This window comes from Lycium barbarum, chromosome 4 (assembly GCF_019175385.1).
Source record: "Lycium barbarum isolate Lr01 chromosome 4, ASM1917538v2, whole genome shotgun sequence".
Lineage (NCBI taxonomy): Eukaryota > Viridiplantae > Streptophyta > Magnoliopsida > Solanales > Solanaceae > Lycium > Lycium barbarum.
In genome coordinates, this window is record NC_083340.1 from 25,793,964 (window position 1) to 25,807,750 (window position 13,787).

Genomic DNA, 13,787 nt, shown 5'->3' on the forward strand with positions numbered 1-13,787 from the left:
CGGTAAGAAGATTCAAATGACTAACCGAGGGAAGATTGATGAAAATCGGCAAGACAATTTCTCGGGAACATCTTTGTGATGAACCCGAAAAATTGAGGGACTATCTGTATGGTAAAAAAATCGCACCTAACACGTGGACCAACATGTAGTCCACATGTGTCAATTTATACAATGACATAGAGAAATCAGATGGTAACGCCGAGCAAAGCATTTGCGGAAAGGTAGTTGATACCGACGATGTGGTCAACGAAGAGAGCATCAACGGAAATAACACACAAGACCCTCTTGATTGCGCATTAAATAGAGTTAATACAGTAATGGAAAAACGGTTTCTAACAGTCAGAATCAAGGAATTAAATGACAATCATTAATTCAGCAATTAATGATTGTCGTTACATACATACAACGGGAAGGGCACCAGATAGGACCAGATACCTATAAATAGGACTTTCACTTGTATATCTAGGCAACCAATACTGACTGAAAAATACTCGATTATTGATTATTCTCTGCTTATTATCATTATCATTATTCGTTTATCGTTAAGTTCTTATTCACTCTAGAGAACGTAGAAATCCATCACTGTTGTTCATCTACAATTGGCATAAGTTTAATTTTTCCGCCTATTTACTTATTCTTTATTAACCTTTAAATAATTTGCATGTGTTAATTCTAACATCTGTATCAAATTACTACCAACTGTGATTAACCTTAGAACAAATTTAACTATTTGGATGAAATACGAATTTTGACTCAATCAACTACTAATATCACTACATAGCCCAATTTTCATCCACAAGTTACTATTCATTATTTCTACCAACTACTTAAATCTCATTTATAAAACTCATGCTAGGTTTATCCAACAACTCACTCAAACCATGATTTCTATTCCAAAATCATATTTTGTATGCTCATTTATAGGCGATAAACGAAGATTGAGTAATATGATTACTTCTTAAAGACGATTTTTGAAAATCTATTAAGTGAGCTTTGGGTTCTTTAATATTTGATGAAGAAATCTAGTGATTTTGAGTATAATTAACTAAAAAGGAATTTAATGTTATCCCTTATCCAGAGCCTAACTCAATATATATTATGAGTTATGCTCATTTGAAGTTAGGCCTTGTGTTCATTCATTTGAGTATTTAGGTCTCCACGTAATTTTCAAATTGTTTTGGCCCCAAGACGCCCATTATAACTCTAAATTACTTCGAATACATATTGTACACTTATAAACATATCCATGTGAGTTCATATTTTTAGTACTCGTTCACATGCAAATTAATAGTTAGCACACTTTGAATTTCTTTAATGACCTTTAAGCACCTCAGAATTTTTTTGAGTCAATTCCTCAAATGGTCATTGAACTTGTAAAAAAGTCTCAGTAAAGTAACTTTTGAATTTTTTTGGACAATGAGGTCATCAAACTATTCTCATCTTTCCAAAAAAGTAAAACAACCCATTTTTGGACATAAGACCCCTTAACCCATTTTAAATTATAAAATCCATTAGCTAGCCACAATTTTTCGATACTCCAAAATTCTTGTTCAAATTAATATTTTTCATGTTTTAAAAATAAAATAGGAATATCCAACGTAACATTTCAAGCGCTAAGAATAAAACAATATAATCATTCAAACTTTAAGTATACTACAAGGTTTTCTTTGTTATATCAACTTCTTTTGAATTATTTTGATATTTTCTATTGCTCAATGCCGGAAGTTAAACAATTTACTGAATGGAAGCTCAGTGACATAATTGAAACACTTGAGACGTTATATAGATGCATGATGCATGTAATTTACTTTATTGGTAGAATATTTAGATAATTTTTTTTAAGGAAAAGAATCATGCTGGATAACTACTTTGTAAAATAAAACCAATTTTACAATTAGTAGTATATACGCTTTTTAAAAATATAAAATATTTATATTAATTGTAATCCACTTATTTATAAATTAAACTTAAAGAAAATAAAAATATTACAAGTTCATCTCCAAGAAAATAAAAATAGTAACTATTTTTTTGATAATTGAAAATTTATATATCAAGAAAAATTATTTACAATCAATTAAAAAATATAGTTAAGCATTGTGCTCATTTCTACTATCATTAAATTGTATCCTTTTATTGTCTTCTTGAACACAATTTTGCAATATTCTGAAATATTTTCCACATTTTGAAAATAAAATAGAAATATTCAAATGGATCTTATAATTTAAAATGGGTTAAGAGGTCTTATGTCCAAAAAAGTGTTTGTTTTACTTTTTTTGGAAAGATGAGCATAGTTTGATGACCTTATTATCCAAAAAAATTCAAAAGTTACTTTAGTGGAACTTTTCTATAAGTTCAATGACCATTTAAGGAATTTACTCAATTTTTTTGGGTGCTATATTGGGCTCTGTCAAAAATCTTAGAATGAAGTTCAAATTCCAAATTGAGACCTATAGTTAGGCTTTGCAAGAGCCCAACTTCAAATACATAGGTCTGAGCTTGAATTTTGGCTTTTAAAACTTTTAGTCATTCAGATATGAAATTAGGCTTTGACAAACCTTAACCTCAAACTCAAAGTTCAGAAGAAGAAGAAGCAACAACAACAAATTCAGTCTGAAGTTAGCAAAATTGGAAAAACTTTGAATAATTTTAAAAACTGAATTGGTGTTATTTCGTAAAACTTCACGGGGTACCCTATTTAAATACCACCATTTAACTTGTACCGAATATTTTAAAAATTTTGCATGTCTACCCACTTCGGAACAACTTCAGACATGCGATGTCTGAAGTTTCATATGGCTGAAGTACATTACATTTTTGTGTGAAGTTCAGGCACAATTGATTGAATTTCATGCAAAAATGAATGTACTTCAGGAAAAAATGTTTGAAGTTGAGGCAAAAAAGACCGAAGTTAGCCATATATGGCTAAATTTCAGGCAAATATAAATAAACTTCAGCTATAATTCAAACATCGCAAAATTGTCGGTAAATATACAAAAAAATCAAAAAATAGGATACAAATTAAATATCAGTGTCCGAATAAGATATCTTATAAAAATTATATCTTGTTTCCTTGCTACTGTAGGAGTCTAATGGGCCAACTGAAGGATGGGAGAAGTGCACAAATACACGATTTTGGGACCATTTATTTAAGTTGTACCTAAGTTTAATTTCTTTTTCTTTTTTTGCAAATTTATCCACTTTGAGCACAACTTCAGACATACGTGACTGAAGTAACAAAATTTGCGTCTGAAGTTACAATTTTTGTCTGAAGTTCAAAAGTTACAACTTATGACTGAAGTGCACCCATTTTTGCCTATGCTTTAGGCGCACTCGTCTTAAGTGCATGCCAAAATATTGTTGCACTTCGCTCATATGTGTCTTAAGTGCACTCATTTTTAGGTTGTAAGCTGATTTAAAATAGTTTTAAAACATTAACTGTTGAAAAACACTTGATGCTGAAGCTGATTTTGTAAATAATTAAGAAGTTACGTGTTTAGATAGAAGTGTTGAGACCGATAAATAGTTAGTATGTTTAGTAAAAAGCGATGATAAACACTTTTTTTTTTGTTAAAGTAACTAAAATATCCCTAAAGCTATTTAGAGAAAATATAAATTTAAATGTATGTGTTTGACTTATAAACACATTTGGTGTACAAACGCAAAGTTAAGCCAAAAAGGGATTCTAGTTTGACCAGCTTATAAACCTAAGCAAATACCGTCTGATTAACATGAGAATATGAAAAGGAGATAGAAATTCAAAATCTGTTCCTAAGGTGAGAATTGCTCAAAACCACATAATCAGATAATAGTCTATAATTAATGTGGGAAACTTAACACTCCGGCATTATGTGGTACTCTATATCTAGAGCATGTAGAGACAACTAAAATCAGAGATGAGTTCTCTGATACCACGTTAAGAAATGGACTTTCAACATAACTCAATTACAAAAGTTCAAAATTATATAATTAAGGAGACAATAACCTGTTTCATTAACTAATATAGAACACTTAACAATATGATGTTGAGCAACATACATGATAGAGAAGAGGAAGAAGATGGACTAACATGATGGAAAAGAGCTCGTCAAGTCGCCACTGATGCTTGCCCCTCATTCCAATACCATAAAAAGGGGTTTAATTTGCTTTTTTGCAAGGCATTGATTGAAAGGCAAGTCATCCTTGGCTACTAAACAAAGAGATGCTCTTCTCATTCATGTAAGGCCTCTCCTCCTAACTTGGCTAGTTCTTTCTTTGCTTAATTATTTATGGATATATAATATGCTTCTTGGTTCGGTATTTATAGTGTTCAAACTGTTATTCCTGCTAAATTTCATGGTTTGACTCTATAGATAAGTTGTTCCTTTCATAAAATAACTTTGTTCTTCTCTTATCTACATAATGGTGATCTATCTTCATCTTCGAATATGTGCCTCTTCAGTTCAAGAAGAGCCTCTCTTTCTGTGCATGGACATATATTCTTCATTTGAAAGATTGACATAGAATGTCAACTAATATAAGCATGTATTATCTGATAGTGATATTATTTACCAGTCAAATGTATTTTAAAAGAAAAAAAAATGAAACCAGTTTTAAGTGGTTTTCCTCTTTTTATTTAAAGAGAAAATTTTACAGTTTTATAACTCAAACCAATTTAAATAGAAAAGAAAAAGGCATCTCAAGTTCTTGCCTCACACAAAGTAATTTTGAAATGGAGTAAAATGAACTTAATAGCAATAGTTCCTGAAGCAAAATTAAAAGATCAAACCTAGTTGCAGGTTCTCCTTTCAATTCGATATTTGCGTTTCCATTTAATGTCAATAAACCAATTATACCATAGTGGTGCGTGTATTTTAATTTTTTTGCACTGACGATGTAAAAGTAATTTACAATCAGTTCACACTTAATAGGTAATTATGGAGTAACTGATAACATGGTATATATAATAACTAACATGCATGCTATATATCATAGGTTAAACTTTATTGAAAACTTGTAACTTGTTGACTCTCAGGAGGCAGGATTAGGCTTACTGCTGTGGTTTTGCAAATTGATCTATTTTTGCAACTTAGAAAAATATATAGATAATATATATTTATGTTAGCCATAAATGGGGAAATGTTTGAATTTTAACTGAAGATTTCTATTGTATATAAATTTCTTGTACTATACCAGAACTCAGTTCACAATATTGTGCGTACACAATTTGTTTTGAGTTTTAAACTTCAAATTTATTTTCATCAAATTAGCTTATTTTAACTCGTTAATGTTAATTAGTTAAGAAACAACATTGAAAATTTTGTTTATCCCTTTTTGGTAGGATGAGAAAGATTCTAAGGTAAAACGCTAAGACAACCAAATCATCTATGTAGAATCCCAATCTTTAAAATTTGCTTTGCAGACAAAGTGGTAATCACTGTCAATTAATTCCTTTTTGGTTATAACCTAAAACTTGGGTTTGTTTTTCTCTCAAAAAGAAAATCAAAGGATTACATAATTTCAAAGATTCCACTATCAAAAATGTTAGAATATATGTAAATATATTCCTTAGGTGTAAAATAATGTAAATGATTTGTTAGCATAATTAGTCAAATATTGTTAGCATAATTAGCCGTAATTGGCTAATTAGAATTAGGTTGGATCTCTTGTATATATGGATACCTCAGCTAATGAAATAGGCACGGAATATAATTCTTTCATGGTATCAGTCAGCTAGGGTTTTCTTCCTCTTCTTCCGCTGTGCCCTAACTGTTTCTTCTTCTCCCTCCGTCATCTTCTTCTCTAAGTCACCATGTCTGACGGCAACTCTGATGGCAAGTCCACTGGTGGTTCTTCCTTCCATCCAGCTCTAATGGTTTCGAATATCCGAAATCATATCTCCATTGTTCTCGAGATGGAAAACGTGCAATATGGGACGTGGGCGGAGCTTTTCAAAATCCATGCTCGCTCACACAAGGTGCTCCATCATATCATCCCTCCACCGCCAGGGAAGGAGAAGCCGGCTCCTAAAACCGATGTTGAGATCGAACTTTGTTCCACCCTTGACGCAACTGTTCTACAGTGGATTTATTCCACCATATCCACGGACCTCCTAAACACTATTCTTGAACCGGAAGCCATAGCAATGGAGGCATGGAATTGTTTACGGGACATATTTCAGGATCATCAGAATTCTCAAGCGGTACTTCTTGAACAAGAATTCACTCATACCCGTCTGGAGGATTTTTCGAATGGTTCTGCCTATTGTCAGCGTCTGAAAAGCCTCTCCGACCAGCTGAAGAATGTCGGCGCCCCAGTCACCAACAGCCGACTCGTGCTTCAGTTAGTTTCTGGCCTCAGTAAGGCGTATAAAGGACTTGGTACGCAGATTCGGCACGCGAAGCCTCTTCCACCATTCAGCGAGGCACGCTCCTCTCTTCTCTTGGAGGAACGCGAACTCGCGGCACAGGCGGCGCTTGGTGGCAGCACTGCAATGCTGGTCGCATCGGAGGACGCTGCTTCCCCACCCGACAACTCTCACCATCATCGTGGGAAAAACAAACACCACAACCGCAACAACTCCGGGCGGAAAGGTGGGTCTGGTTCTGGCGGCAGGAATACTGGTGGCGGCAAACATGGGTCCAGCGGTTCCGGTGGCAGGAACAACGGTGGCGGGAGACACGCTGGTCGACAGTCTCATGGGTCAGCACCCACGGGTCAGGGTTCTTGGCAGTGGCAATGGGTGTCTTACACCGCTCCACCTTGCCCATATCCAACTCAAAGTTGGGCTCGTCCAGTTACAGAAGCCCCAACACGGCCACAGTACCAACAGAGTGTGTTGGGCCCTCATCCCCAACAGTTGTACACTGCCACAGCAGCCCCTATGGGCTCATATGTTCCAACCTACGTTCCAACGGATGTTGAGTCAGCAATGCACACGATGAGCTTGAATCCACCCGACCCAAATTGGTATATGGACACCGGTGCTACCTCTCATATGACATCCACATCTGGCAATCTCTCGTCTTATTTTAATTTGAGCAATCATAATTCTGGTATTGTTGTTGGGAATGGTCATTCAATTCCAATTCGTGGTTGTGGTCATACTAGCTTGCCTTCCCCAAATCCCCCCTTAACCTTACGAAATGTCCTTCATGCTCCTAAACTCATTAAAAATTTAATCTCAGTCCGTAAGTTTACCACTGATAATTCTGTGACTGTTGCATTTGATCCTTTTGGGTTTTCTGTGAAGGATTTCCGGACGGGGATGGCTCTAATGAGGTGTGATAGCCGGGGTGACCTTTATCCCATCACCACATTCAAAAATCCTTCCACCACTCCATCCAGCTTTGCGGCTTTATCTTCTACTCTTTGGCATGATCGTTTGGGTCACCCGGGAGCTTCTATTTTGGACTATCTTAGACTCAATAAAAGCATTGAATGTACTAAATCTAGTAGTTCTAGTATTTGTCGTTCTTGTATTTTTGGTAAACACATTAAGTTGCCATTTAATTCATCAATTTCTGAAACATTGTTGCCATTTGACATTATTCATAGTGATTTATGGACATCTCCTGTTTTGAGTTCCATGGGACATCGTTATTATGTTTTGTTTTTGGATGATTTTTCCAAGTTCTTATGGACTTTTCCAATAGCTAAGAATTCCGACGTTTATGCAAAATTCTTAGCTTTAAAAGCCCACATTCAAACTCAATTTGAGCGTAATATTAAAAATGTTCAATGTGATAATGGGCGGGAGTATGACAATGGTCAGTTTGGGAAATTTTGTGAGTCTAATGGGATGTATTTCCGTTTATCTTGTCCTCACACTTCTTCACAAAATGGGAAAGCCGAACGGAAAATTCGGTCTATCAATAATATCACTAGGACTCTTCTTGCCCATGCATCCCTTCCTCCTTCCTTTTGGCATCATGCTTTACAAATGGCAACATATCTTATTAATGTTTTACCAAGCAAGATATTGAGTCATGCTTCTCCTATTGAGGTCTTGTACCAACGGAAACCGTCTTACTCTCATGTGCGGGTTTTTGGGTGTCTATGTTACCCTCTATTTCCGTCCACCGCTATCCACAAATTACAAGCACGGTCCACTCCTTGTGTCTTTTTGGGATATCCTACGAACCATAGGGGCTACAAATGCTATGATTTATCGTCCAACAAAATCATTGTTTGTCGCCACGTGATCTTTGATGAGAGTGTGTTTCCCTTCTCCAAAATACATGCCCCTTCCTCTCACACTTATGATTTTTTAGATGATGGACTCTCCCCATATTTGATCCATCATTTAACCACTTCTACTGCTGCACAGTCCAGCCCAGGCCACAGTCAAGCTAACCAGCCGCCCTCCCCTTCTCCTCTACATTCGGCCCAGCCGCTCCCTTCACACTCCTCACCACCCACTCCAATTCCTCCTTCCCTGCCAATATCCACGAATCAACCCCAAATGGTGACCCGTAGTCAAAGAGGTATTTTTAAGCCAAAACAACTGTTTAATTTAAATACCACGGTTACGAAGTCTCCTTTACCTCGTACCCCTTTGCTCGCCCTTCGTGACCCGAATTGGAAAATGGCTATGAATGATGAATTGGATGCTCTTATTACTAATAAGACGTGGGAGTTGGTTCCCCGTCCACCTAATGTGAATGTTATTAGTTCAATGTAGATTTTCTCTCATAAGGAAAAAGCTAATGGTGATTTTGAGAGGCATAAGGCCCGTCTTGTAGGTGATGGCAAAACTCAACAGGTTGGCATTGATTGTGGGGAAACTTTCAGTCCGGTAGTTAAACCGGCAACGATCCGCACGGTTCTTAGTCTCTCCTTGTCCAAGCATTGGCCCATCCATCAACTGGACGTTAAAAATGCTTTTCTCCACGGTGAACTTAAGGAAACAGTGTACATGCATCAACCTATGGGATTCAGGGATCCCACTCATCCAGATCATGTATGTTTGTTATGTAAGTCTTTGTATGGACTTAAACAGGCTCCACGGGCATGGTATAAACGGTTTGCAGATTATGTAACTACCATTGGTTTTACTAACAGCAGATCTGATAATTCTTTGTTCATCTACCAAAAGGGGTCCCGTATGGCATACATATTATTATATGTTGATGATATTATTCTCACTGCTTCCTCAGATTCACTCAGATGCTCGATTATGACACTTCTAGCCTCGGAATTTGCTATGAAGGATCTGGGTCCCTTGAATTATTTCCTTGGCATTGCGGTCTCTCGTCGCAAGGATGGTATGTTTCTTTCGCAATGTAAGTATGCGGAAGAGATAATTGATCGTGCTGGCATGTCTTCCTGTAAGCCATCTTTTACCCCTATTGATACTAAGCCAAAGGTGAGCAGCAGTTCTGGTGCTCTGTATGATGATCCGAGTCATTACCGCAGTCTTGCAGGTGCTCTTCAGTATCTCACATTCACACGGCCGGATATTTCTTATGCTGTTCAACAGGTTTGCTTACACATGCATGCTCCGACTGATGATCATATGCACGCCCTCAAGCGTATTATCCGGTACATTCAGGGCACACTTGATTATGGTTTGCATCTCTATCCCTCCTCAGTTGCTGATCTTATTTCTTATACGGATGCTGATTGGGGAGGTTGCCCTGACACATGTCGTTCGACATCTGGTTATTGTGTGTTTCTTGGAGAAAACTTGATCTCTTGGTCTTCCAAACGCCAACCCACTCTTTCTCGATCCAGTGCCGAGGCAGAGTATAGAGGGGTTGCTAATGTTGTCTCCGAGTCCTATTGGATCTGTAATTTTCTATTGGAGTTACATTGACCGATACGTAAGGAAACACTGGTTTATTGTGATAATGTGAGTGCCATATACCTTTCAGGAAATCCCGTACAACATCAGCGCACCAAACACATTGAAATGGACATCCACTTTGTTCGTGAGAAAGTTGCCCGTGGACAGGTTCGTGTACTACATGTTCCGTCTAGATATTAGATTGCCGATATTTTCACTAAGGGCCTTCCACAAGTCTTGTTTGAAGATTTCCGGGACAGTCTCAGCGTTCGAAAGTCTCCCGTTTCGACTGCGGGGGAGTGTTAGAATATATGTAAATATATTCCTTAGGTGTAAAATAATGTAAATGATTTGTTAGCATAATTAGTCAAATATTGTTAGCATAATTAGCCGTAATTGGCTAATCAGAATTAGGTTGGATCTCTTGTATATATGGATACCTCAGCTAATGAAATAGGCACGGAATATAATTCTTTCAAAAAAGACACTGGGTACTAGGGGTGTCAATGGTACGGTTCGGGCGGTTATTTTATAAAATTTATACCATATCAAATTTTCGGTTATTTGATTTTGTAGAACTACTTTTCGAAACCATCTCATCATCTCGGTTTCTCTTTGGTATCGGTACGGTTCGGTTAATTTTTTATTTTCCTTTTAGAAAAAGAACATCATGTTACAGTTACTAGTAAAAGTTTAAGATACGATATCATGCATACTTCTATAAGACTTTGGCAAAATCTCTCAAGACATTTTTACTATTTAAAGGGTGATGAAACAAGAAAACATGAAAGACGACAAAAATAAGATTGATCCCACTATTTTACGATAGTGTAAAACAATGTTAACCAAAGATGAAAAGTACAATTTAGATCGCACGAGGAGGAAAATCAATCAAGATGGGACTCGAGAACGGACTCTACTAAGATAAAGTATCCAATAAGATAAATTTAAAATCATACGAGAAGAAAGATATCTAATACTTTGTAGCTTCTATACAATATTGAATACCTTGTAGCTTACAAGCTAGTTATTAGCTACTCGAGATGCTAGAACTAATTTAATTTCAATAGGAATAGTATATTAGGTTTCGGTGTTGGAATTTTAGGTGTTAATTATGTTGCCGGCTTCTAGTCGTTTTCATCATCCCGAACCCGAAGCGAAAATTTTAATATTTTATTATTTTCAAATTTAATATATATAATATATTTTATACATCTAAACTTATTCGGAACGGTTCAGTATTTTTTCGGTTTATTTTTATAAAATTAAAAACCAACCTAATTATTTGGTACGGTTATAAATTTATATAAAATACCTCGGTCTTATTAAAAATAACCTAAAAATCGGTTCGGCACGGTATGATTCAGTCGGTTAAGTCAGCTTTTTGAAAACCATTGACATCCCTACTGGATACATCTAATTATTGCTAGTCAATCGAGTGTGGCAGGCAATTTAGTATAAAATTACTTTGGGGCGAACATCATTTATATTCTCTAATTTTGCTTTAAAAATCGAGCTTCCCTCAACTTTAAAAAATAGACATTCTTCCTTCCCCCACCTCCCCGTGTCAACTGATTTTTAAATCATATTTTACTCTTACTTTATGAAAGCTTATCTATTTTTTATTTTTATTTTACTTCTTCATAATATATATTTTTTTTTTAAATTATCTATACGAAAATAAATATTATTTTCTAGATGAGAAGAGTGAAAAATACTAATTGAGTATATAAGTTAATGAGGCTCTATTAGGGCTGCTTATCGGGCGGATAATTATGCTTAACGATTCGGCTTATCGGTTATCGATTTTTAAATGTACTAATCTGCTAGCCAACCGATAAGATATCGGTTGGTTCGGTATCGGATTAACAATTATCGAGCGGTGTATCGGCTAAAGATAAGATAAAATGAAATTTAAGATCACGTGAAGTCCAACTTCCAAGGTGATTTTGTATTCCGGTGTTCTAAGAATTCAGGATCTACAAATGTTGTAATTAATAAACTGAGGAATTAACGAGAATTTCCTGCTGAAGAGCACTTTCCTATTCATCAAGCTACTCTTTAACTAAGCAAAAGTAAGTCTGAATTTCCGAAACATAACAAACTTATGATTATGAGCACATACACTTCTGCAAATATTTTTCTCCGTTCCAAACTAATTTCAGAGGTTAAGAGAAATCTAAGCAGCGCCTATCTGAAGAAAAGATTGAGAAGACTCGTTATTGGTTTACAATACATATTATATATATCTGTTACCTAGGGGTAAAAATATAAATATGATAATTCTTAACGGGTTAACGGTTTACCCAATAAGAAAATTGAATAATCCGCCCTCGCACCAATAAGCCGTTAACTATAATATTTTAATCCGTTCACCAGCCATTAATCCGATAACCCAATACCAATAAGCCAATTTTGCGGTTGGGTTATTGGTAGCGGTTCGGTTTTGAACAGCCCTAGGCTCTATAGTGAAATAAATGCACTGAATAAGAAAATTTAATTTTATTAATAATAGGTTAAACTCCCCCAAAATTATCGTCATTTTGCGAGTTTCATATTTAAGCTATTGGGTGTTCATGTTACCTCCTAGACTAAGAGCCTGTTTGGATGGGCTTATGCCTATAAGCTGCAAACAGCTTATAAGCTAAAAAAAATAAGTTGGGGTAGTCTAACTTATTTTTTTGGCTTATAAACTGTTTTCCGCTTATAAGCTGCTTTAGATAATCTAAGTCAAATGGGTCTAATTATTTTTTTGAGCTTATTTTAAGCACAAAATGACTTTAAGTTGGCCAGCCAAACACTCAAAAAAGCTGAAAACAGCTTATAAGCAACTTATATGCAACTTATAAGCCAATCCAAACGGGCTCTAAAACTCTCTTTAGATTAAAAACCCCCAGTTGAAGATGTGGCATAATGTTGTGAATAATTTGGTGAGAGACGCATGGGAGAAGAAAGACATCTTAAAAATGAGACCACCTAGCATAATGAGTTCATGGTAGTTCTTTTTTTTTTTTTTTTTTTTTTGGTGTGTGTGTGTGGGGGGGGGGGGGGGGGGTGTTTATGGAAACACCTCTAATAGTTTAGGTATGAAACTTGCATAACAATGATCTCTCCAAAAAACTCCACGTATATTGTCACATGGAACTCTTTGAAGAAACTTTTGGGGCTTGAGTAAAATGACAGTAATTTAGGGGCAATTTGACCTTTTTTTTTAAAAAAAAAAAAAAAATATATATATATATATATATATATATATATATATATATATATAGATATATACTCCCTCCGTTTCAATTTAAGTGAACCTATTTCCTTATTAATCCGTGCCAAAAAGAATGACCTCTTTCTATATTTGGAAACAATTTACCTTTATGCAATGATTTGGAGCCATACAAAATATATGTGAGTCATCTAACACCACAAGTTTAAAAGTCTTCTCTTCTTTCTTAAACTCCGTGTCCAATCAAATGGGTTCACATAAATTGAAACAGAGGAAATATATATATTTTTTATTACATAGGGAGGTAGGGAAAAGAGATTATAATGTGAGAATTCGAATCCTCACAGGTAGCCAACCAATGAGCTAGTAGATCCCTATGAATTTGACCTATTTACTCTAAATAAAATACGATAAAAAGAATAAAAACAAAATGTAAACGTCAACAGCAGGATTCGAACCTGCGCAGGCAAAGCCCAACAGATTTCGAGTCTGTCTCCTTAACCACTCGGACATATTGACGGTTGTCTGCTCTCTACTCATTGGAAGAATATTTCTATTATTTAACAATGAATATGTTTTTCATCACTTACCAGTTACCACTGTTCGATCATTCTTTTACTTTAATGGGAAAGCAAATAATTATTGGGGCCCAAAAGACCCTTGGATATATACTCACCTTTCTTTTTGGAGAAAGTCAGAGCGCGCACACATATATATATGTACAGTGTTATTGGCTATATTTTTAAAGAATATGGCTACATATGTACACTCTGTTATATATGTTGGGTTGTATATTTGTGCAAA

The 13,787-nt window shown here is 35.6% G+C and overlaps 1 non-coding gene across 1 annotated transcript; it reads right to left on the bottom strand.

Moving 5' to 3' along the window:
* Window positions 1-13,420: 13,420 nt before the first annotated feature.
* TRNAS-CGA (transfer RNA serine (anticodon CGA)) lies at window positions 13,421-13,502 on the bottom strand. Its single transcript has one exon. It is a non-coding gene; the product is annotated as a tRNA-Ser (tRNA).
* Between the last annotated feature and the right edge of the window lie 285 nt (window positions 13,503-13,787).